The sequence below is a fragment of the Pseudonaja textilis genome, chromosome 2, assembly GCF_049901715.1.
Source record: "Pseudonaja textilis isolate UNSWEBS1 chromosome 2, rPseTex1.2, whole genome shotgun sequence".
Classification (NCBI taxonomy): Eukaryota; Metazoa; Chordata; class Lepidosauria; order Squamata; family Elapidae; genus Pseudonaja; species Pseudonaja textilis.
Genome location: NC_141991.1, coordinates 200,804,561 through 200,828,720, shown reverse-complemented (window position 1 = coordinate 200,828,720; position 24,160 = coordinate 200,804,561). Strand labels below are relative to the sequence as shown.

Genomic DNA, 24,160 nt, shown 5'->3' with positions numbered 1-24,160 from the left:
GGAAATTCTTGTAAATGAGTCCCAGTAACTCTGCCAGGTTTACAGATACTAGCAGGAAGAGCTGGTATTCCCGCTTTTTCTTAATAATGGTACCTTCTAGTACTGTTAGTAGAATGAATACTAGCACTCACGTATGGCGTGAGAAGCTGTTGTTAGTATTACCTGAAATTAATTTAAAACCAGGGGTATATGTGGAATGGAAAGTACATTCTCCCCCATGCTGCTGCGAGAGCCCAGGATGGGTATGACTCCTCCTGATGACATCATCAAACTGGGTCCGTCTAGTATAAAAGTAGCAGCCTGTGGGAGAAACCCCCCAGCTTTGACTCAGCTTCTTTCGATAACTATAAGCTGGATAACTATAAACTATCAACTATAAGCTGATAGCAGCAAAAGCTATCTTCATCATTGGCATAGCTCCCGGGAACTGGTGCAGCTATGCTTTCAGGAGAGTTGGGCTCCACTCTCCTGCAGCACTGAGGATGCGACATTTTCTTCAACTGAGGCAGACTGTAAGTAGGGAGTAACCCTTGATCCTCCCCCACAGTCTTCCCTCAGCTATTTCGGCCACCACGATCGTAAAGATTGCATCGGGGATAACAGTGCCACTCAGCTGATCGTAAATGTTCACTTTATTGCCGATTTCGCCGTTCGGGGGTGTTTATAGCTTAAGGAGTGATTTAACCCCTGCGTAGCCTGTAGCTCTTGTGAGCAGCCAATTTGGAGACTTCTTCAACCGCACGTGGCAAGTGGCCATTTTGAAAGCTTCTTCTAAAGAAAGTAGCGAGCGGCCCATTTTAGGTGGCATCATCCCCCAAAGGCCAGTTACTACTATTCATAAGTTCCTATTCAGGCTACTGCATAGCCAACACATAGTGAGGATTGCTTCCAGCACCTTTGTGTCTGTTTATGCATATTATGGATCAAGACAAGGCCTACACAGAGCCTTCAGGCCTGATCTCTCAAGGCCCCCAAGCTGGCAAAAGAAAGAGAAGGAGACAACGCTCCCAGTCTGTTCAAAGGGAGGTGGCGGCCAAGATTAGGGCCAAAGCTTTGGGCCCTAAGAAAACATCCCAGGCCGAATTAAACACAGAGAAACGAAGGCAAGCAGCCTTAGAAAGGCAGTTCAACAAAACTATTGAGCAAATGAGGGGTCAACTACAACAGACTTCCCAACCAGCCAATCCTCTAGTTGTTCAGCCAGCTACTTCTAGGGAGAGGGAAGATACCTCAGCTCCTCTTAGCCACCTCCAATCCTGGTCCCCAGAGCGACCTGAAATCCAACTAGGACCTCAAGACTTGAGCAGGTCAGGTCCCAACTTTGCCCAGACTCGTTGGAATCTTTCTTTTTCATCTATCCCATCTGTGGCCCAAAGCAGCTCTCGATCAAGACCAGAGCCACTTTTACTCCAACAGCAGCAGGCCTTTGGCCCCTGGATCCTCCATTGAGTGGCAGATCTTCTGACATCAATGAAGTAGTCTCCTTAGCCATCAGACAGGGTCTGGCAGAAGGGCTTCAACATATCTTCAGGCCTTCAGACAGACCTCAGTCTTCCTTCCCGGCTTTTCCTCTAGCGCAGATTCCCCAAAGGGGACTACCTTGCTGTGGAGAACAAAGGACCCATCTTACCTATGTGAAAGGAGTGGACCTCACTCAGGGAGAGTATGAGGAATTATCTGAGCGCAGCCCCTTCCCTGATTCTGATCTGGAAGAAGGAGAAATCTGGGACCCCAACCTCTCGGAGGAAGATCTGAAGCCTGATCAGCCTCCTTCGGCTTCTGTATTCAAATCCGCTTTATGCAAACCTCTCCTATACAAGGCACTGGTAACAGTCCAGTTGTCAGCAGAGGAAATTGTCCCCAAGTCTCGTGGTACAATTGGGGCATGGGGATTCCCTCTTCTCCAAACCCATTGTTCATTCGGAGGTCCTTCCTTCCCCCATCATCTTTCTTGACTTAGTCAAGGAACAATTTGCCTTCCCCACTGCAGGCTCCCGCGCATCGTCCCAAGATAGGTGGTTCTACAATGTGGGTCGTTCCTTAGCTACGGCTCTGGCAGTTCCCCTAGTAGACGCCCCATTTGTGGCCGCCTCCTCAAGCACTCCAACTGAGCCTGAGGACATACTAAAGGCAGAGGACAAACACTCCAAACAAACACTGAAGCTTAACAATCAAGCCTCAGCTTGGACCATCCGGGCCTCGACTGCTGCATCATTTTTTACAAGGTCTTCCATCTGCTGGCTACGCCACTTCAAGGCCTTATACCAGACTGTAGGTCGCATCAAGACCTCAATAAGATCATAGCAGCAGCAGAGTTCTCGGTGAACGCCACCCTCAATGTTTCCAAGTTCTCTTCCAGGGCCATGGCGTCATCAGTGGCAGCTAGGAGACTGCTATGGCTACGAAATTGGCAAGTGGAGCCTCGACGAAAGTGGAAACTAGCTTCTGCCCCATGTTCCAGTGAGAAGCTGTTTGGAGATGCCCTTGACCCATTTGTTGTTGAAACAAAAGACAAAAGGAAAGTCCTTTCATCAACAGGAAAGAGGGCAGACTTCCGCCCTACCCCATACTGGCCTCCCCCATTCAGCCCCGAAAACGCTTCTTGCTCTAAAGTAGCGCTCTAAGATGTTAGAAGGGCTCTTAGAAGTTATATCAAACACACTTCAACGTTTAGGAAGACAGAGGCTATGTTTGTATCCTTTTCTCCTTCCCACTGGGGGAACAAGGCCTCTCCTGCTTAAGCAGGTGGATCAGGGTTTGCATTGCACAGGCCTACAAAGCCAAAGCTCTGCCAGTACCACACAGCTTGACAGCACACTCCACTAGAAGTGCTGCAACTTCGGCTGCCTGGGCCACCCAGGCACCCTTAGAGGAGATTTGCAGAGCGGCTACATGGACATCCCCATCTCCATTCATCAGACAATACCATCTGGATTCCCACACCTCCATAAGCGCGGCTTTTGGCAGACGGGCTCTTCAGCGAGTGGTGCCTACTTCGGAGTGAGAGACTGGACAAGGACCCCCCAAGGACATGAAGGCTTTGGTATGTCCCATCCTGGGCTCTTGCAGCAGCATGGAGGAGAATGGGCGTTGGTAAATTTCCTGAGAATGCCCTTTCTATCTATGCTGCTAGAGAGCCCAGCCCCTCCCTTGTTGCGTCCAGATTGTGGTGAGGTATGTTGTGGTTCACGATTCTGTTTTGGCTTTCAGAGACACTAAAGTCTGTCAAGTATCTTCGCCAAAGCTGGGGGGTTTCTGCCACAGGTTGCTACTTTTATACTAGATGGACCCAGCTTGATGATGTTATCAGGAGGAGTCATACCCATCCTGGGCTCTTTGGCAGCATAGATAGAAAGGGCGTTCTCAGGTAAATTTACCAATGCCCATTTTGTTTCCAATGTGGAACAAACTACAGGTAGTCCTCAGCTTATAACAGTTCATTTAGTGACTGTTCAAAGTTACAACAACACTGAAAAAGTGACTTATGACCATTTTTCACATTTATGACTGTTGCAGCATCCCCATAGTTATGCAATCAAAATTTGGATGCTTGGCAACTGGTTCATATTTATTTGTGATGGGTTTCAATGTCCCCGGGTCATGTGACCCCCTTCTGTGACCTTCTGAGAAGCAAAGTCAATGGGGAAGCCAAATTCACTTTACAGGCAGGTTATTAACTTAACAACTGCAATGATTCACTTAACTATGGCAAGAAAGGACATAAAATGGGGCAAAACGCACTTAACAAACGTCTCACTTAGCGGCATAAATTTTGGGCTTGATTGTGGTTGTAAGTTGAGGACTACCTGTATTATGTTTGAGAAATTCTGCCAAACACAGTAGCCACCATGTTCAGCAGAATTGTATCATAGAATGCTTTGTTCTGGGTTCCAGATGAAGCAATAGTTCACCAGAGAAACAGACTAAAGCAGGTGTGTAGGACACTGTCTCTCTAACCATCTCTCCTCGGCAGCTCCTCTCCTCAGCAGCTCCCCGTAAGCCAATGTTTTCAGTGCCTTCCTTAGCTCCCTCCCTTCAGCTACTTACAGTGTGATAAAAAGGTTACCCGGGAAGCCTCTGGTTGCAGCTCCTTCAAATAACTGGATCTCTTTCTCCAACCACTTGTCCACCCTTTGTGGCTTCAGTGTGATTCCAGGAGAACATACATTTGCACAGGAGTTGCACTCACCAAAGCACCTTTGCCCTCAGATGCAAAGCACAGTGTTGCTTATAGTGCCATAACAATCTCTCCCTTGGCAAGCTTTCTATTGAAGCATTCACGAAATTCTTTTAACGTTATAGTGAACCAGAAGGCCAAACAATTGCCTACTTTTCATGTAACAAATATTATTTACCCTGTTACTGAGGGTCATTGAGATATACTTCTTTTTGGCTGTCAGAGAAAATATAATCCTAACTCACACAACATTTTCACTTACTGTACAGTTGATAAGAATTAATCAACATTCCTCCTTGGAGTTGTTTTTAACAGGGTGTCTTTGTGCATGAGTGCTGCCAAACTGTCAAAGGGGAATGGGGAAAATTGCCTGAACTATATGAAAGTAAGTGGACCAATCCTCTACCATTTCTAGCCTCCAAAGAAAGAACAGTTCATTGTCCTTTTTTTTTGAACCCTGTACAACCAGAGACAGTCTAAATAATAGCATTTCTGAACATCATTCTTCTATAAATGCTGTGTGCTTCATTTATACATACAGAGAATTAGCCCCTTAATCAATGCATCACATGTCCAGTTTGAGATGTTTCTTAGGGCTCATATTGATTTGCACTGTAAAATGGCAAAGAAGGCAATTGTTGAAAGGATTAATAGTTCTTTATTATAGAAGAACAGAGAAGGATTATTTGTTGAGCAGTTTATCAGCCAAGAAGCAGTGACAGGATTTTCTAGTTTTTCCTACAAACTATAAGTGAAAGGGCTAGTTTTTAGATGAATTACTATATAGAATATTATCTTAGACATTTTTTAAAAATTCCTTATAATGTGAAACAATTTATATGCCTTTAAACATAAATGACAAAGTTTTTCAAAGCTGGCAAAATTCTGAAACTTCAGAAAAATTACTCTGCTTTGGTTTTAGGTTAATTATAAGTTGCCATCATTTCAGATAAACCATAATAAACAGAAAAGCAGAGTGCTGTCGAAGTCGGTGTACAGATGGTAAGGGAGGTGATATTTTTGTTCTTTCTTTAGTTCAGATGTCAACAGAACATTTAAAGGTTTTCCTTTGCTTGAAGGTCAGCACTCCCACCATAGGTTACTTTTTTTAAAAAAATTGAATGGGTCAAATTATATTACTTTGTTCTTACGTAAATAACCTTACATTACTGAATTTAATTTTGATGAACTATGGTATTTTTTTGGAAGGATCATGAAACATGCTTTTTATGAGAGCTACAGTATGAAGGGAATCTGAAAAAGGCTTATCTTTGGATAGGACATATATTTAATTTCTCACAATAAGTTTATCTGTAGAATTCAAGTATCTTAGCATCTTCAGGTAAAGCAATGTAGTTTTGACCTTGTGCTGTATTTGTGGAAGGGAAGAGATAAATCTTTCGTTCTGATGCAGTGCCCAGTGTGTGCTTGACCAAGGAGGGAAGAGAAAAACAAAGAAGTATAAATACTATACAGTACTACACATTACAGCACTAACACAAATGTATGGAAGATCAGTGGTTTTTGTGTAACGGCCTACATTGTGAATTGGGACATCAAAAGTGCCAAATTGACAGGCTGAACTGGAAGGGATCTGTCACACTGTCTTCAGATTTCAGACACAAAAAACTGAGCAGCAACTACCACAGGCAAGGGTATTGTGTCTCAGCCTGTCAAGATAGTAGCAAACACTCCAGAGACCTTTGACTTAAATTTATTTCAGAAGACGTTATATTTTACTGCCATACTTCGCAGTGGGTAGAAGACATAAAACCAAGAATCAACAGATAAGGATGTTTGTGGTATAAACTGCAATGGTTGAAAGTTCCTGTGTCTTGTAAGATTTATTAGTTCACATAGTGGGAAACTGATTCAGCTTCTGATTACCATCGGCTATATGAAATCATAATTCTGAAATGGGAGGTTTAATAAATCCAACTCTTTTCATACATTGCTTCCTAGACAGTTCCTTCTCTTTCTTTTTTTAAAAAAGCAGTTCTTTGCAACAAGGATAGGCAATTAATTATCCCAAGGGGCCACATGAGAAAATGGGACTGTTGTGGAGGGCCGAACCAATAGACTGAATTGAATTTAACTCAGTATTAATTTTATCGCCTTACAAAGAACAGTAAATTATACGGTTTTGATTAGTTGCTATTGGTTAGAATATATGTCACATCTTATTTATATTTGATTTCTGATTTCCAGTTGACCTCATGAGGGCCAGACAGGGACAGCAAAAGAGCTGGATGTGGCCTGGGAGACCGTAAAGGTCTGCTTTAGAGAAATCTATCTATATAAAAAAGACTGGCTGTATGTACCTATGTACGTATGTACATATGTATGTATGTATGTTCCAGCATAACTGGAACGTCCCCAGCAATGTCAGCCAAACTTGGTATACAGATGACTTTCTCTCTGGAAAAAAAATAATGTGGAGGTTAAGTCGCCCCAACACCCCTCAGGTGTATGTGTGTGTGTGTTCCAGAGTAACTCTGAAATGGAAAGGAATGAAGTATATCTATAGTGTCAAATCACAGTACTTTTCACAGTGATAGTGTGCATTTTGGATTCAAGTTCTGTTAAGTAACAGCCTGTTGTGCCTTAAAATGGCTTCCAGTGTACAAAAAAGTGGAATTGCCATGGTAATGGCTTCACAGTACTCCGGGGGGGGGGGCTCAGGTAAGGGGGGAGTGGTTGTTTAAAAAAAGTTTATAATTTGTATATTCTACTATTACTTTGATTTAACACCACAGATCTAATTCATTCCCTTTTCTGTCTAATATTGGGATATAAATAAATATCCCGGCAATGCCAGGTTATCAGCTAGTAGAGGAACAAATCTATTGTACAGTATAGATGTAGATGAAAGTCATAAGTGATATATTATTAGAGGTCTTTGTTGCGTGATTGCAGTTTTTAGTAATGCTATAAGAACAAGATCCTTAATAATGCTATAAGAAAAATGTACTTAGCATTCCAAATTTTTCCTGGGCATAAAGATATCTTGAGACCAATCTATTTGAAAAGGCGTTTTCACTGGAATAGCATTTACTAACAAGACATTCTTTCTCTTTCTTTTCCTCTGAACCTATGTGGGAAGATTTCTTCAGCAGCTACAAGGCTTTTGTTGTCAGTAAGTTGCATTTTTTGTCTGTCTATGTCTGTGACTCCCTCCTTCCCTCTTTCAGAACCTATAGGAATAAAGTATATTGCTTATGTCCTCTTCCTTCCATGGAGAGGGAAGGGCAATTATGATTCCGAAACACAAATGTGATGAGAGAGCAGAAAATGTCAAAAGAAACTAATGTAACAGAAGATGGTTGGATAAATTCAATTTCTATTCTTTATTTGATATGTTTGAGAACAAAGGAAAATACCAGTTTATAAAAAGGCTGTTTTCAGTTAAATTGGAGAAACATAAAGCTTTTAAAATGGCAATAAATTTTATTGAGGCTTGTTACCACATATAGTTAAATAGCTTTAATTAACAAAATGAATATCCTTAGGCTGTTCAAACAACCTGATCTTTAGAATTTTTGTTACCTTTGTCCTTCAATGTTCTATATCTCTTCTTTCTGTTTTTGAAAAAGAAAAAAAAACTATTTTAATACCCTTCTTCAACCAATAAACACTACCATTGCTGTTTTTCCCCCAGGATAAAAATCTGAGACTGCAATATATTTAGATGGAATGTAATTATAGATTATAAATTTAAATTATTTTCGCACATAAAGCTTTAAATTCAATTTTCCAGACCATTCTCCAACCAGTGTGACTTCACAACAACCAAAAAGTCTTGCGTGTTGTTAGTCATGTGGTGTTCTGCATAGGCTGTAACCTAAGTGTATGAATTTAGTACTAAGAGCAAGATAAATATCTGTTTTTCCTCAATTCTATTACATGGATTCCCTGTAAATTGTTGTTATTTATCTCACATCTTACTCAACCATAATGCAGTTAGTTTTATTTTTAGTTTGGCATGATGGGTAAATAAGCAATGGTTTGAACTAGAGGAATAAGCACAATTTTGTTGTCTTTGTGATTGCAGCTTTGGTTTAGTGTGATGTGTGAATGGGGAACATAATTTGTAATTTGCTTGATATTCCTATTTGTTTCATGTCATATTCAAATATGATATCATTCTTAAGATACAAATGTTAAAAAAAATACCAAAAGTGGCCAGCAAACCGCACATAAATTGCAAACTATATAAATGTTTTGTTTTTGCAGTGTTTATATACCTTCAACATTCTATGGTTAATTACTTTTGATTGTAATTCTATGTTTATTGTTTTCAGAAATGTTTATGTTTTACCATTTTATACTTTGTAATGTTGAAGGCACCCAAGGTTGCCATAAGCAGGATGGGCAGCAAATAAATTAGATGGATAGATGGAAGGAAGGAAGAAAGGCTGGGTGGATGGAGTGGGGGAGGGGAGGAGAGAGTGTGTGTTATACTTTAGATCCTTTTTAAGCAATTTTCCTTGTTTAAGCAAACTTTTAGTAGCAAATAATCCTTTGATCATTCCACCCTTTCTGAGAAGAAAGATTAATCAAATTGCTAAAATATAGCTTGGAAAAAAACTTACGCTGTGGAAAAATATCTTTTATCCCAGCCACCTTCCAATTTGGAGGATGCTGGCTGAGAATCTTGGGAGATGGTTCTGACATACCTGGATCGGCCTCAAGTTGGAAAAGAACCTCTATAAATTCTTGAATCAGCCAATGAGATGATTTGCCAGTGACAGCTTCATAGAACTAGAATGAGATGAGAAATGTGAGCCTTTTATTTTTGGCAACACTAGTGGCTTTAGATTTTGGGGGGCAAACAGTCCACATAGTTTTGCATTAACACAATACTGGCTGTACATTTTCTTACTATAACTACCTATAACATGTTAAATGCAATACAATATGATACTAAAATGTAATGAATTAGTTTTTAGTGATAAACTTAGTTAATAAACATGCACTTTGTGAAATCTTTCAGAAAGTGTGTGTGCTATAAAGTGATATTTGGGGATAAAGTTTAAAAAGCAAAGATCTGCTTTTTAAAATGATGAATTTGCAGTTTGTGCCTGCTTTCTAGATACCATTTGACCCAGGCATTGCATTAAAGTCTGTTACTGTGGGAGTCTGTACTTAATTAGAATCAATAAAATGGCCGATATGAGCTGAAAAAAATGTCCTTGTATTTGAAGGGTATACTATGATCAGTTTATTACAAAATGACCCTTCATCATCTAAGTTGGCTGGCCAGACTTTAATAGCTGTCATCCTTTTATAGTGCTGAGAATTGAACAGATTTAAAATACTTCAAAAAGTATTCACTTTTTAATCCCTGATGTTGCTCATTTGGTGTTTGACACACAGCTCCTTTCCCAAATTGATTTAATCTACACTGCTCAAAAAAAATAAAGGGAACACTTAAACAACACAATCTAACTCCAAGTCAATCACACTTCTGTGAAATCAAACTGTCCACTTAGGTAGCAACACTGATTGGCAATCAATTTCACATGCTGTTGTGCAAATGGAATAGACAACAGGTGGAAAGCATAGGCAGTTAGCAAGACATCCCCAATAAAGGAGTGGTTCTGCAGGTGGTGACCACAGACCAGTTCTCAGTTCCTATGCTTTCTGGCTGATGGTTTGGTCACTTTTGAATGCTGGCGGTGCTTTCACTCTAGTGGTAGCATGAGACGGAGTCTACAACCTACACAAGTGGCTCAGGTAGTGCAGCTCATCCAGGATGGCACATCAGTGTGAGCTGTGGCAAGAAGGTTTGCTGTGTCTTTCAGCGTAGTGTCCAGAGCACGGAGGTGCTACCAGGAGACAGGCCAGTACATCAGGAGACGTGGAGGAGGCCGTAGGAGGGCAACAACCCAGCATCAGGACCGCTACCTTCGCCTTTGTGCAAGGAGGGACAGGAGGAGCACTGCCAGAACCCTGCAAAAGGACCTCCAGTGGGCCACAAATGTGCATGTGGCTGCTCAAATGGTCAGAAACAGACTCCATGAGGGTGGTATGAGGGCCCGACGTCCACAGGTGGGGGTTGTGCTTACAGCCCAACATCGTGCAGGACGTTTGGCATTTGCCAGAGAACACCAAGATTGGCAAATTCACCACTGGTGCCCTGTGCTCTTCACAGATGAAAGCAGCTCCACACTGAGCACGTGACAGATGTGACAGGGTCTGGAGACACCGTGGAGAACGTTCCGCTGCCTGCAACGTCCTCCAGCATAACCGGTTTGGCAGAGGGTCAGTAATGGTGTGGGTTGGCCTTTTCTTAGGGGGCCGCACAGCACTCCATGTGCTCACCAGAGGTAGCCTGACTGCCATTAGGTACTGAGATGAGATCCTCAGACCTCTTGTGGGACCATATGCTGGTGTGGTTGGCCCTGGGTTCCTCCTAATGCAAGACAATGCTAGACCTCATGTGGCTGGAGTGTGTCAGCAGTTCCTGCAAGATGAAGGCATTGATGCTATGGACTGGCCCGCCCATTCCCCAGACCTGAATCCAATTGAGCACATTTGGGACATCATGTCTCGCTCCATCCACCAACGTCACATTGCACCATAGACTGTCCAGGAGTTGGGGAATGCTTTAGTCCAGGTGTAGGAGGAGATCCCTCAGGAGACCATCCGCCACCTCATCACAAGCATGGCCAGGCATTGTAGGGAGGTCATACAGGCACGTGGAGGCCACACACACTACTGAGCCTCATTTTGACTTGTTTTAAGGACATTACATCAAAATTGGAATCAGCCTGCAGTGCTTTTTTCCACTTTAATTTTGAGTGTAACTACAAATCCAGACCTCCATGAGTTGCTAAATTTGATTTCCATTGATAATTTTTATGTGATTTTGTTGTCAGCACATTCAGCTATGTAATAAACGAAGTCTTAATAACTAAGATGTCTTATTTTTGTGTTCCCTTTATTTTTTTGAGCAGTGTATAATTGTTGAATTCTTGAATAAATACATTATCTAGAGCAGGGGTATCAAACTTGCAGCTGGTGGGCTGATGCATCACGCGCTGGCCATGCCCATGCCCAATTTAGCGAAGGGGGGGAAAGTTGCGATATGTCACGTGACGACAACATGATGACACGAGTTTGACACCCCTGAGGTAAGAGCAATTCCATGATGTCAGGATTGTTGCAGTAATTTAATGAACTTACTTTTACTTGGAGACAGCCTATATGGCAGCATAATTTTAATGGCAGGTTATTACGTTTTAAGTATTTTTCTTTGTAATTTGGAGATGCAACTGCTGCTTATAATTGGACTTTATTGTACTATGTGGAGAAATACATAATATACAAATTGCTTTGTAGAAAATAAATTTGCACGGTAAAATTTCCTGTATTTATCCAGACCTTGGACAACCTCCTTGCAGGTACAGGTAATCCTTATTTAGTGACTCAGTTGGAACCAGCAACTCATTTGTGAAATAAAGTGGTTATTAAGTGAAAAATCATTGGAGAGGAAGGGACTACAAGAGAGTAAGCAGATACACTCTAATATACAGTTTTAGCAAAATGCTAGTACTGGCTTTTTTTTTAAAAAAAATAAGCTATTTGGGAGGCAAAGAAGCTTTAGTTAAAAACTGACTAGGGTTTCATCAATTACAGGCAGCTGCTGCAAGCTGGCTAATTAAAATCACAGCTGAGTCTGTTACCTTGCCATTAGCATTTTTTAAGGTAAGACCATGCTGTAGGAGAAGAGTAGCTCAGGAAATGATAGCTTGATTATACATCTCTGCTCTGCTAGGAGGGAAGGAAAAATGGGTCAGGAACAAAATGTGTACTAACTTACTGCATTGGTGAAGAAAGATGAATGAGAGATGCATTGCAAAGATCAGAAGTGCAGATGTCAATCACAAAGTTACTTTTTCCATCACTGTCATAACTGTAAACAGTTGCAGCCCAAGGCAGTCTCTAAACAAGGACTATCTGTATAGTCAATATTTTATAATTAGAATTAAGTCGCCCCTGGTTTTATTTCACATTTTACCATTAACAAACAGGTAAAAATGCCAGTTTTTTCAGACCACTTTCTCAAAATTGAGTATTGCCCCTACTTTCTGGAATAACTGCGGAAAGGGGCAATCTTTCAAAACTCATTTGAAAGCCTAAGAAGCAAATTCTTTCCTTTCCCCCCAAATGAATGTTAAAGGTGGTTGTAGAGTAGAGCTGAAGAAAGGGACAGTTTGCCACCACCGTCCATTGATTTTCCAGGGGCATTAGAAGATCCAACAGCCTCATGTCATCTTTTAGAAGGAACAATGTGGCTTCCAGAAGAATTTGGGCTGGATGATTTATTGAACTGAGCTACAGTTTATTCACACATGTCTTAATTTCTCACTCTTGCATCTGTAAGTCTTACTGGCATTAACTCAGGGGTGTCAAACTCATAACATCAAGTTTTCGTCACATGACATATTACAACTATTTCCCCTTTGCTAAAATGGGGTGGACGTGATGCATCTGGCCCACAGGCTGTGAGACTGACACCCTTGCATTAGCTGAAAAGTAAAAATAAAGTTGTTTTCAGCCTGGTCATTTAATCTAACACCTCCTTCTAAATTTAACGATCTCCTATAGCTTCTAATGTTGGAAATAGTCAGGAAACAAAATATAGAATTGAATGCAAAGGCCATTTCTCAACACAAAAGAGATCTGGAACTGCGTCAAGTAATATTCCAGCCCTTCTGGTTTCATAATGCTTAATCTTCTTCTGCTTCTTTTCAATTATCAGGTGTGTTGATTTCATTTTTAAAGAAAAGTCCTCATTAATAAATGAATAAATCTTTTCGTTTATATGTTGTATTAAAACAGTTATTGTTGAATAAGTTACAGTAGATTGGATTCAAATACTGTATTTATTAGCATGTAAATTGTGGTTGACATACAATAGTTAGATTCTAAACCAAAGCTAAACAACTAAATGGCTTAGCATAATGCGAATCCCATCTGTGTGTATTAATATGAAGATTCACTTTCTTAGAAAAAATAAGCAATGTTTTAACTCATGTAAAATTCCATGTTGTTTCTGGCATCCTTCTAAAGAATCTAGCACAAGTTTAGGCAAAAGAGATTCAGAGATAGGGAAGGTAGTAATATTCATACTCTAAATATCTGAAAGAAGATGCCTTCTTTTCTTTGTAACAACTCTGGTTAATTAGGATTCCCATGATCAAGTGATTATGAGTCTTGCTGGTTCAACGCTAACTTTCAAGTTGTTTCAGAGTTCTAGGTTCTATATAAGTAGTCCTTGACTTCTGACCACAATTGAGCTAACATTTCTCTTGTTCAGCAAGACATTTAAGGGAGTTTTGCTCCATTTTATGACTTTGTTTGCCATAGTTGTTAAGTGGAGCACCATAGTTGTTAAATTAGTAACATTGGTTGCTAAGTGAATCTAGCTCGATCTTACTTGTCAGAAGGTCACAAAAGGTGATCACAGGACCCCAGGACGTTGCAACTGTCAATACATTCCAGTTGCCATGCACCTGAATTTTAATTATGTGACAATGGGACGCTGCATCGTAAGTATGAAAAGTCATGTCATTTTTTTCAGTGTTGTTATAACTTGGAATGATCACTAAATCGAATGGTTGTTAGTTGAGGAATATCTAAATGGAAACATGTTTTGTGCATATGCTATCACCTTTCTACTTTGAATCCCCATTATGAATCAGAGAAATAGTATATGACAAAGGAACTGGAAATATTTCAGTGCAAAGTTTAGACAACAGTATCTGTCTGGTATGCAGTTTAAACATAGAGCTTTGCCAGTGTATGCAGATGATTTTGTTCAGTAAGCTTAGCAGGGTCTGTACTTTTCATTTTTAAAATCAGCGTCAAGTCCTAGTAACAAATGTCCTTCCCATCTTACAAAAGACATACCAGAAATCATGAAAATCAGATAATCTTCAGTGTAGGTGCATAATAATTTATAATCTATTTATCCTAATGCTCGGAGTGAGATGCTGAGGTTTGAAGTGATGCAGCCCAAAATTAAAAATTCTCCCTCTGTAGTAAAGACTAAAGCATTAGCAAAGCCCATTCCTGCAAAGAATGAATGTTAATTATAAGAAATATTACACTGTATACAAAGTATGCAATGCCCGATAGCCTTCTGGAAGGAATGTTTTCATCACTCCAGAAACAATAACGCAAACATTTCTTAGCATGCCCCAAAGGTGAACTTGTAATTTAATGGTTAAAAAAAAGGTCCAAGTGAGTGTATGTATGTGTGTGCCCACTCACTTGGTGCAGGAAACTAAATGAAGCTTGTCTTTTAAAATGATTTAAACATGTGCCTAATAAATGATAATCAACAAAATGACCCTGAGGATGAAAGGTTTCCTAGCAACAAGTGTTAGGATAAATTGAAGTCTGAATTTAGCTGGTTTTTGTTTTGCTTGGTTGGATTAGTGTCATAGCCCAGTTTGTGTGGGAAGCAGACTTGCTCACAGTTAGAGAGAAATATTGCTTCTTAAGCACCCACCTTACCCCTTTTTAAATGGCATCTTATTGATTGCCAATTAGGTTGGTGAATTCCAATAAATTTGTACAGTATAGAAGAGAAAATTTGTATATGATAATTTATTTATGGTAGTGTACAAATTCTGTCCTGGGGCTCCCTTAAGTAATTATTTGATATTGAGGAAAACAGCATTTTCAATCTGCTTGGAAAACATGTTTTGGCAAGGAAATACGTTTTTGAAAGATGGATTCCTAAATTTTAAATTGTTGGGATTCGTGTAGCAATCTGAAGTTAGTGAGATTAGTCAAACTATTTTGAGGGCATTGTTTTTGTCTTTCCAAACATGAAATGGTTAAATGTAATTTGTAAACAAAAAACAAGCAAATCCACCAGTTTTTCGTTCTGATTTTGAAGAGGATCTTGTCCTTGTAGGATAGGTTTGCTTTTCCCGTTTTCATTCCCAGATGCAGTAATCTCTGTAACGAGATTTCCAGAAGTGTGTCTGGGGGTGTTCTTGATAGCCTGCCTCAATATTATTTATGTATTATATTATACTGTACTGTAATAATATTTGTTCGCGGTTATAACCTGCCTGTGTTTTACATCCCTTCTTCTGTCTTTCCTGCAAAAAAACTGGGCAACGATTTGTATTAGAATCTCTCTAATGTCATTAATAAATTTAATTACATGCATTTCATCTGATGCCCAAGGCTAATTAGTTATACAGTTCCCAACACAATTTCCATTGCCAGTGCTTGCCTTTAAAGCTATTTGTTCAACTTGAGGCCAGTTACTCAACGGAAAGTCTGCTTTCGTATCAACCTTTTTGAGTGTTGGATCGTCACCAGAACCCCTCCTCAGGAGTGTAGTAGGTCTCTTCCAGTGGTGCCCTCGCTTCCTATTTTTTAGATTTCTTGCTCCAGCTCATTTGATGCTTGCTTTGCTGTTTTTCAGTGCCAGGCCAAGACCTTATTTTCCTTGATGTTCAAAGCTTAAAGGCCAAGATAAAATAATGAAGTTTCCAATCTATGCCAAAAATATGTAGCATGCCCTTTAGATTTGACTCTGTGCCAAAGTTTATAGAGGAAAGAGGAATCTGAATCATTTCCTATGAAAAAGATTGTAATATTTGGGAATTTTTTACTTGAAGGTGAATGGTAAGACAATGACGATGGGGAGAAGATAACCAGGGGTGGAATCTATCTCATAAACTAGAAGCCAGGGGGAATCCAGTCAAGGTAAATTATGGGGTATTCATTGCAAATGAAAGACAGCATTTTTTCACACCTTATATAGTTAAGCAATGTAATAAAGAAATGAATGACACACATTCATAGAAGATAAAGCTGTCTGGTTACTCATCATGATGACGATATGCTATTTCTCATATCAGAAGCAATCTGTCTTTCTTTCTCTGATAGTTGTTGGGATTCCCCAAAAAGTGTGTGAATGTGTTCCTGTGCACTTCTGGTAAACATCTGATTGATCATGAGGGAAATAGTGTAAGAATGAGCAATATTGAACAAATCCATTGTCTCTTCTATATATCAACACACGCACACCCAGAAGATTGCTATCATGTTTTGCGTCAAACATATTCTGATCCTTTAACTGTTCTTCATAGGGCTTCATTTCCAGACCTTAACTAGCCAATCTCTTTAACTTGTTCTAGTTTGTCACTTCCTTTTTTAAATTATCATACGGAGAACTGGACACAATATTCAAAATGGAGTCTGAACAGAGTAGTTTAGAAAGTAGCAGTTTGATCTCATGATTTAACTTTATGCTCCTGTTAGTGCTGCCCAACATAGCCCTTGATTTTAGAGCAACTGCAGTGTATCACTGATCAACATGGATATTCAGATGCTTTCCCCATATATAAGTGCCAAGTCAAGTTTTCCCCTTTCCTATCCTTGTACTGTATATTTTTCTTACTTGAGTGCAAAACTTTACATTTCTTGTTAAATTACATCTTGCTTATTTCACTCTACTGCTCAAGCTTCACTACATCTTTCTGAATATTCTGTTTCATATAATGTTAGCCACTGCTCGCAATTTTGTATTCTCTGCAAACTTCATAGGTACACCAATCTCAACAATTTTACTGACCTCAGAAGGATGGAAGGCTAAATCAACCTTGAGCTGGTCAGGATCGAACTCCTGGAGTGAGCAGTGAGTTAGCATACAGTATTGCATTCTAACCACTGCGCCATCATGGCTCATATACTGCTATTATCTCATCCATATCCACATTTTAACGGTAGTATCACATGGTATTAAATGAAAAAGGCTTTGTTGCAGACCAATATACAGTAGTCTGTATTGTACGCTGAACTGTTAAGCTAACCCAGTCAAAGGTGAAGATAGGGTTAGCCTGGCCTTTATGGCCGACTTATTCTAGTTCCTGTTAATTATTGCAGGCCAATCCAAGTTCATCCACAGAAATGATACTTGATAATCTATACAAAAAATGTGCTTGGTTGAGAGATCAAGCTAATGGACTTATTCCCTGGATCCATTTTTTTGAAAATCAGTTCAAGAAGAAGCAATATCTAGTTTTGTATGGGTGGATTTTGTACTAATATTAGATGAAGGAGGGGGAGTAAATTGGCAGATGTTAGCTAATATTGTAATATATTCATCATTTACATACCATCAAACTCTAGATTGTGTATAAATCAGATATATGAAGAAGAGGGGTGGAGAAAAATAAAGTGATGTGTGCATCTGTACGCAGCACAAGAATTCTATGCTTTAAATATTTCAAATTCCATAACTTAAATGGCCCGATAACAAACTACACTTAAAGGGTAATATTTTTCAGTTTCTAAATCCTTTCCATGATTACGTAATCCAGAATGGTGGTTTAGTAAGTTGGAATCTTTCCAAAGATTTTACAAGCTTTCTGGGTTTGCTGCTAGACTGAAATTTGCAAAAGCATGGGAACTGCCAAGGACTTTCCAGGTGTGAGAACATCTGTGGCAGGCACTTTTTAGTACAATGGGTAACAAGATGTACAACACTATTTTAACTGAAACAAAATAGAGAACTCAATTAATGGTATAAAATGGCAAAATGTTATTAAGTGGGAAGGTTGGAGTGATTGATATGCTTGAACAAGAATAATCAAGTTATTATGGTACATTCTTTCCAGGGCTTGTTCTCAGGAAAAATTAACACAATGCAATAGACTATACACCTTGAAATGTGAGGCCATAGTAGTAAATTAATCTGTGAATTGTTTGCTTTTGTACATTCACGTGGAATACAAAAATATATATGGTACAGAAGAATAGACTTGGTATTTGCCCCTACTGGTAGATCCTTCAATCCAGACTATCAATATTCTTCTGTGGTAATCCCTAATTTTATTTTACATTTTGTTTGACACGTTGGCTTACACGTGAAACTCTAATTTACGACATGATGGTCACTGTTCTAACTGAGACCATGAATCCCTTTTTAAGATGTGCTCCTTTTTCATAGTTAATCATCAGCTTGCAATAATGCCGCCTCACTGTTATTCACTATTGCTGAGCAGTGGTGGAGGAGAGGTCATTTTGTGCTTGGCAGAACTTGAACGTAATGCCACTGAGAAAGTTCAGCAGACAGAGGTTCTATTACTATAATTGTCACATAGTCATGTTCTCCCATAACTTGATACCAAATCCAAAGTGCATATTATGAAAGATCTGCACCTGGATTTCTGAATGGGAAATGGGATGGAATGGCATAAAAATGCAGTACGTTTCTTATACACCTTTATTAACATAAAGTTCAAAATGACCTGTATTTAATCCTTGTAAAATGGATTTTAAAAGCCAATAGTTCTTTCTGAAGTATTATGATTAATATCACTGCTTACTTTGAATAGGTAACATTAATTCATGAAGGAATATTGATCCTATGAATAGGTAGCTTGTACAGCTATAAAATATTCTAGATTGTTGTATAGGCTGTCCTGTGCTCAACTACCTCCTTTTTATATTCTGGAGAATAACTTGTTATTTTTATACTACACGATTCTTCATCTGAAACTTCTCATAACTAAACCCCAGTATTTTCTAAGGATGGAACAACATCAGAAAAAATTAAGCTAGTGTATCCTGACTGCTTACTTGGTCTTTCAATACCAATAAATTGTTCCTAAATGCATTTTTTTTTTTTTGCAACTCAGTGGTGAGAAAGACCAAGATTGTGTTTGATATGCTTGCATGTAGGCATCCAAAGGCCTGAAATATTAGATGAACAGTCAAAAAGGACAAAAGTTTCTCACTTACAGTTCAAGGCTGTCTCAGAGAACAACAACACTTTGCTTCTTGGGTTAAGAGAGCAATAATCCAAATGGGTGAAGTAAAAGAGTTTCACATCAACAAAATGTTTTATTATTTCTTCCTTGACAATAAATACCAGCAAAAGCCACACTTGCACATTTATACACTTGCACTATTATTGTTTAATAAGCTGAGTACTATATGGCAAATATGGAATAAAAATTGGACGGATGGGAAGGAATAGATAATTCAGGAGTTATTGTATCTCAGTCTACTAGTAAAGGTGTATTAGGATGATAGTAAATGAAAATGTGGAGGTTTGTTCTCTTCCATCTGATCTTTTTTTACACGTTCGCTCTTAGAGACGTGTTTAAAAGTTTGTGAACTCTTGACCATTGAGAATTCAATCCTAGGTTGTGGCAGATGTTTCTTTCCTAGGGTGCAAAAAAATATCTTTGAATTCCATGTACGCACCAGGAAGGGTATCCAGCCAGTAACTGCTTAGCTCCACCCAGTCACCGTGACTTTACCTCATATCAAGGGACTACAGGATTGTAAAAAGAAATACTTAAATATGATCTAAAACATGATCTCTTCTCCATATATCTCTTTTCCATTTATTTATTGATGAAAATAATCCAAAGCTGCCTATTTGTTGTGGCAAAAGTATGTGAACCTATAGATTATTAGTTCCTTTGAAGGGGAAGTTAGGTCAGATGTTATAATCAGTGGCGTGATAAGTGTAAGTGTGAGAAGTCCTAAAGAGGATTTATTGTTGATGCTCACCAAATTGGAAAAGGCTACAAAACTACTTCCAAAGTGTTTCGATGCCACCAATTCACTGTCAGGCAGATCATGTACAAATGAAACAATTCAACACTGTTGTTACACTACCTAGAAGTAGTCAACCAACCAAAGAGCAAGGGATATAATATTCTGGGAAGTCTCAACCCCAGGGTAACATCTGCAGAATTTAAAGCCTCTCTTGCAATGCCAGCCTTTATGAGATCACCATTAGAAGAACACTGAACAACAATGATGTACATGGCAGGATTGCAAAGAGAATGCTACCACTCTCCAAAAAGAACATTGCTGCCTGTCTATAGTTTATGAAAGACCATGTTGATAAGGCAGAAGGCTATTGGAAGAAAGTTTTATGGATGGATGAGACCAAAATAAAACATTCGGGTTTGAATGAAAATCATTGTTTAGTTTAGTGAAAAGCAAAGAACTGCATTCCAGCATAAGAACTTTATCCCATCTATAACATGGTGGCAATATCATTATTTGGGCCTGCTTTGCTGCCTCTGTACAGCTTGCTATCATTGTTGGAACTATGAATTCTGAATTGTACCAGCAGTTCTACAGGGAAATAGGGTAAAATCAGGGTATCTTATCTGTGAACTGAAGCTTAAGAGACAGTGGGTTATACAGTGAGTGAACACTCCAAAACAGAAGTTATGTGACCAAAGAAGGGTTAAAGAAGAAGAAAATTAACGCTTTGGAAAATCAAAGTCCTGACCTTCATCCTAGAGCAGCAGTCCCTAACCTTTCTGGCTTTGCAGACCAATAAGGGGAGAGGAGATGGTTCCATGTGAGTGGTCGGCAGGCACACAAGCGCACACAACTCCATTTACACAAATGATGAGTGCACATGCCCGCCTCTTGTGGAAATGGAGCTTCAAACACAAGTGCCCACTGCTCATGCAAATGAAGCTTCACACACAAATGCCTGCCACTTGTGCAAGTAGAGCGGTGCTTACACGCTCGCTCACCAGGCCTGGTAGTCGGCCGTTGCCTGGGGTTTGGGGACCCCTGTCCTAGATAATGTTGTGGAAGGGCCTGAAACAAGCAATTCGTGCAAAGTAGCTCACCAGCATCTTCAGACTGAAGTAGAATTCTAAGACAGAATGGGATAAAATTTCCTTAAGCTGATATGGAAAACTAATCAAAAGTGTTATCAGAAGCATTGAATTGCAGTTATTACTACTCAAAGGGGGCACACCAGTTAACAAAAAGCAAAGGTTCACATACTGGTTGCTACACAGAAATGAGTAGCCTTGGCTAATTATTCTCAATAAATCAGTGAACAAGTACAATGTTTTTGGCACTTTGGTTACATTGGATCCTCTTTATCCAGTTTTAGGACTTGTGTGAAGAACATAATATTTTAGGTCATATTTATGTAAAAATATTGAAAATTCAAAAAGAATTTACAGACTTTTAAGTATCACTATGTAAATTTTCTTGCTTGGCTGCTCTCTCAGATACTGAACTTTTTCCAGAACTTTTAATTTGGCAGTGATTTCAAATTCAAAAGCAGTGCAGTGAGTAGGATTTAGCTCTTGGGTGTATGCCTGTGCTGTTCCAGTGAAGAGGCATCAACAGGAAGCGAAGTATGCGAGAGAGAGAGAGCTATAAATGCTTTAATTGTCACTTGGAATTGAATTTACTTGGATGTTTTTAGACTTGCTGAACATTGCATAGTAAAGGTGTAATAATTCCTGCCTTTATAATAAACCTTTTTGTTTTAATTCTTATAATGGAGCTTGAGAAAATAAAGTTTCTTTTGAAGACCGTAATTATGCTATTCCATTTAAGTCGTTCCAGGCTTTCAGTCATTCATATTCAAATGGATTTTCCTTTGAATCCTTGTGGGTATGTAGTTGCCAAAATAATTAGCAGTTTATTTTTCTTCATGAGTAATAATATGCACAGCTCTTACAGTATGTGTCTGTGTATGTGTGCAAGAAATTACCAGTAACAGCAATTACTATTTGATAATTTGGTCTTCAACATTCATTGCTCCTGATCAACAGTATCAAAAGATATTGTGATGTTAGTTTCATGTATTGCGTAGCTGTATAGTAGCCATGTCCATCATAGGGATTGACCACCATTATGAGGCCACCCTTAAATTCCCAGAGAGTATGCCTCATTTGCTTGAAAATTGTGGGAATTGCAGTCCAGATTTATGTACAGCAGCAAGTTAAAAACAAATTCATTGTTTTTTGTAAACAGTGCAGAATAGGACAAGAGAGCATAAAAAAATTCCTACAACTTTTGTTTAGTTATTACATATACTTACAGATAAGCCCATTTGTGGATAATCTGACAGCCAATTCTTTAATAAGAATACTATGTAAACATGCCGCAAATAAGTCAACCTTCTAGATTTTTGTACGTTTTAATTTTCACATTTGGTTTATCCAAACCCACGAATTATACATTTTTCATATATGGGTATTTTTAAACAGTACAGGTAGTCCTTGGCTTACAACAGTCAAAGTTCATTTAATGTCTGTTCGAAGTTACAATGGCATTGAAAAAAGTGACTCATGACCATTTTTCCACTTACGATTATTGCAGCATCTCCATGGTCACATTATCAAAATTCAGATGCTTGGCAACTATTACATAGTAGTGTCCCAGGGTCATGCAATCTCCTTTTGTGACCTTCTTTTTTGTACGTTTTATAAACCATTCCTAATTACTTAAATATATACAGGGCTGTGCAAATGATTTGAAAGAGGTGCTTCACAAAGGATGTTCATGCAAACAAAGTACCTTTCTTGGAAGTGTTAAAGCAGTCAGATCCTTTGATCAGAATGGGACAGCTCTCTGCAGCAAACTTGCCACAGTCAACTCACTGTGGGATGATTCAACAATTCAATTATTTAAAATGATTTTTAAAATATTTTAATTTTTGTCATTTACATTTTATTTTGTCCCTCTTTTGGCATCCTTTCTTTAATTATTCTGTTTGACTATTTTGTCAATATTTGTTTGACTATTTTGTAACTCTTGTCCTTCAGTGAGTTGTCCCATGACCATGGTAAATTGTCCTGCGGCAAGTTGGCCACGGCAAGTTGACTGCAGCAAGTTCCCTATAGACCAAGGCTGTCAAATTCACGGCCTGCGGGCTGGATGCGTCACACGCTGGCCACACCCATACCATTTAGCGAAGGGAGAAAAATCATGATATGACACCACAAGTTTGACACCTCTGCTGTAGAACCTCCTTTAGGAGGCTTAGCTGTCTGCTTTGAATGGAAAGCTCATTGTGCTGAGGTCTGGTAAATTGGGATTTCATTGTATAACAGTGTCAGTAAAATTTAATTTAGATATGATTTTATTTTCTAAACTGATGCCTTTTTGATATATTAGGTTAACCAGCAGAATTTCCTATCCCACCCTATATGGTTGCTATTCAAAAAGCACTTCTTTGTTTTGTGCAGGATTCATGTTGTGTAGGACTACATACCCTTGAAGGAACAGACATGTGCAAACACAAAATAGCATAAGCATAGTGTAATCTGCCACTGCGGTTAATTATGACAAAAATAACTGGTTTTTCTATCTTAAGTTTTTTCCCCTTGAAGCCTCTTAAAAATCAATTGTATTCAATGCATTTAAATAGCTTTCTCCTTCCATCTAGTATAAACTCCCCTGAAAGGCTTACTTGACATATCTTTATTGTCTTTTTGGCAGTAGGCAGACATTTTTACCCTCTTAAGCCTCTTAATTATGATCATAATCATAAATGGACATACCATTAATTTTATTTCTATTATCAACTGCTTTAGAGCTTTAATTGCTTTAAATTAGTCTTTTTCATGAAGATAGTGCATTTTACAGTTCACATTTTTAGTTAATGTATCCATAGCTTCTTAAGATAATTTCATATTTTGAGTGGATAAACGTAATTAAAAATAATGATGAACAAGATAAAAATACATAGCCTGTTCATGCAAAAAATGAGTTACCTCTGCAGTTTTCTTAATTAATAAGTACTTAAAACAGAACTTGAAAATTTGTGCAGTTCCCAACTAAATATTCATGCAAGTATACACAACTTCTGGGCAAGTACCTCTTGATTTAAGAGCATATCTGTTGCATTTGGAAAGTTTGCAGGCCTGAGGATGAGCAGCATTTAATATCTAATGCTATGTCAAGAGTATACATTTGTGTGCAATATATTTTTAGAAATTTCCATCTGTAAAGCTGTGTTCCATGAGTGGAGTCATTTTGCTGTTTAGGATGCTTTATCCTGTACAGATAGTCCTCAATTTAATGACAATTTGAAGTTATGATGGCACTGAAAAAGATAACTTACGACTGGTCCTCACATTTATAACCATCACAGCATACTTGTGGTCAAGTAATCAAAAGTCAGGCAATCAGTATATATTTACGATGGTTGTAGCA

The 24,160-nt window shown here is 38.8% G+C and overlaps 1 protein-coding gene across 8 annotated transcripts in view; it reads left to right on the top strand.

Annotated features, from left to right (window-relative positions):
* Nucleotides 1-24,160, top strand: part of SEMA4D (semaphorin 4D) — a 106,094-nt gene that overhangs the window by 34,842 nt on the left and 47,092 nt on the right. For 3 of the 8 annotated variants that reach the window (XM_087926858.1, XM_026703935.2, XM_087926854.1), the window contains one exon: nt 7,281-7,313. The exons of the other annotated variants lie outside the window; for them this stretch is intronic. The gene's annotated coding sequence lies outside the window, so the exon portion shown is untranslated. The remainder of the gene's footprint in view (nt 1-7,280; nt 7,314-24,160) is intronic. 8 annotated transcript variants of the gene reach the window in all.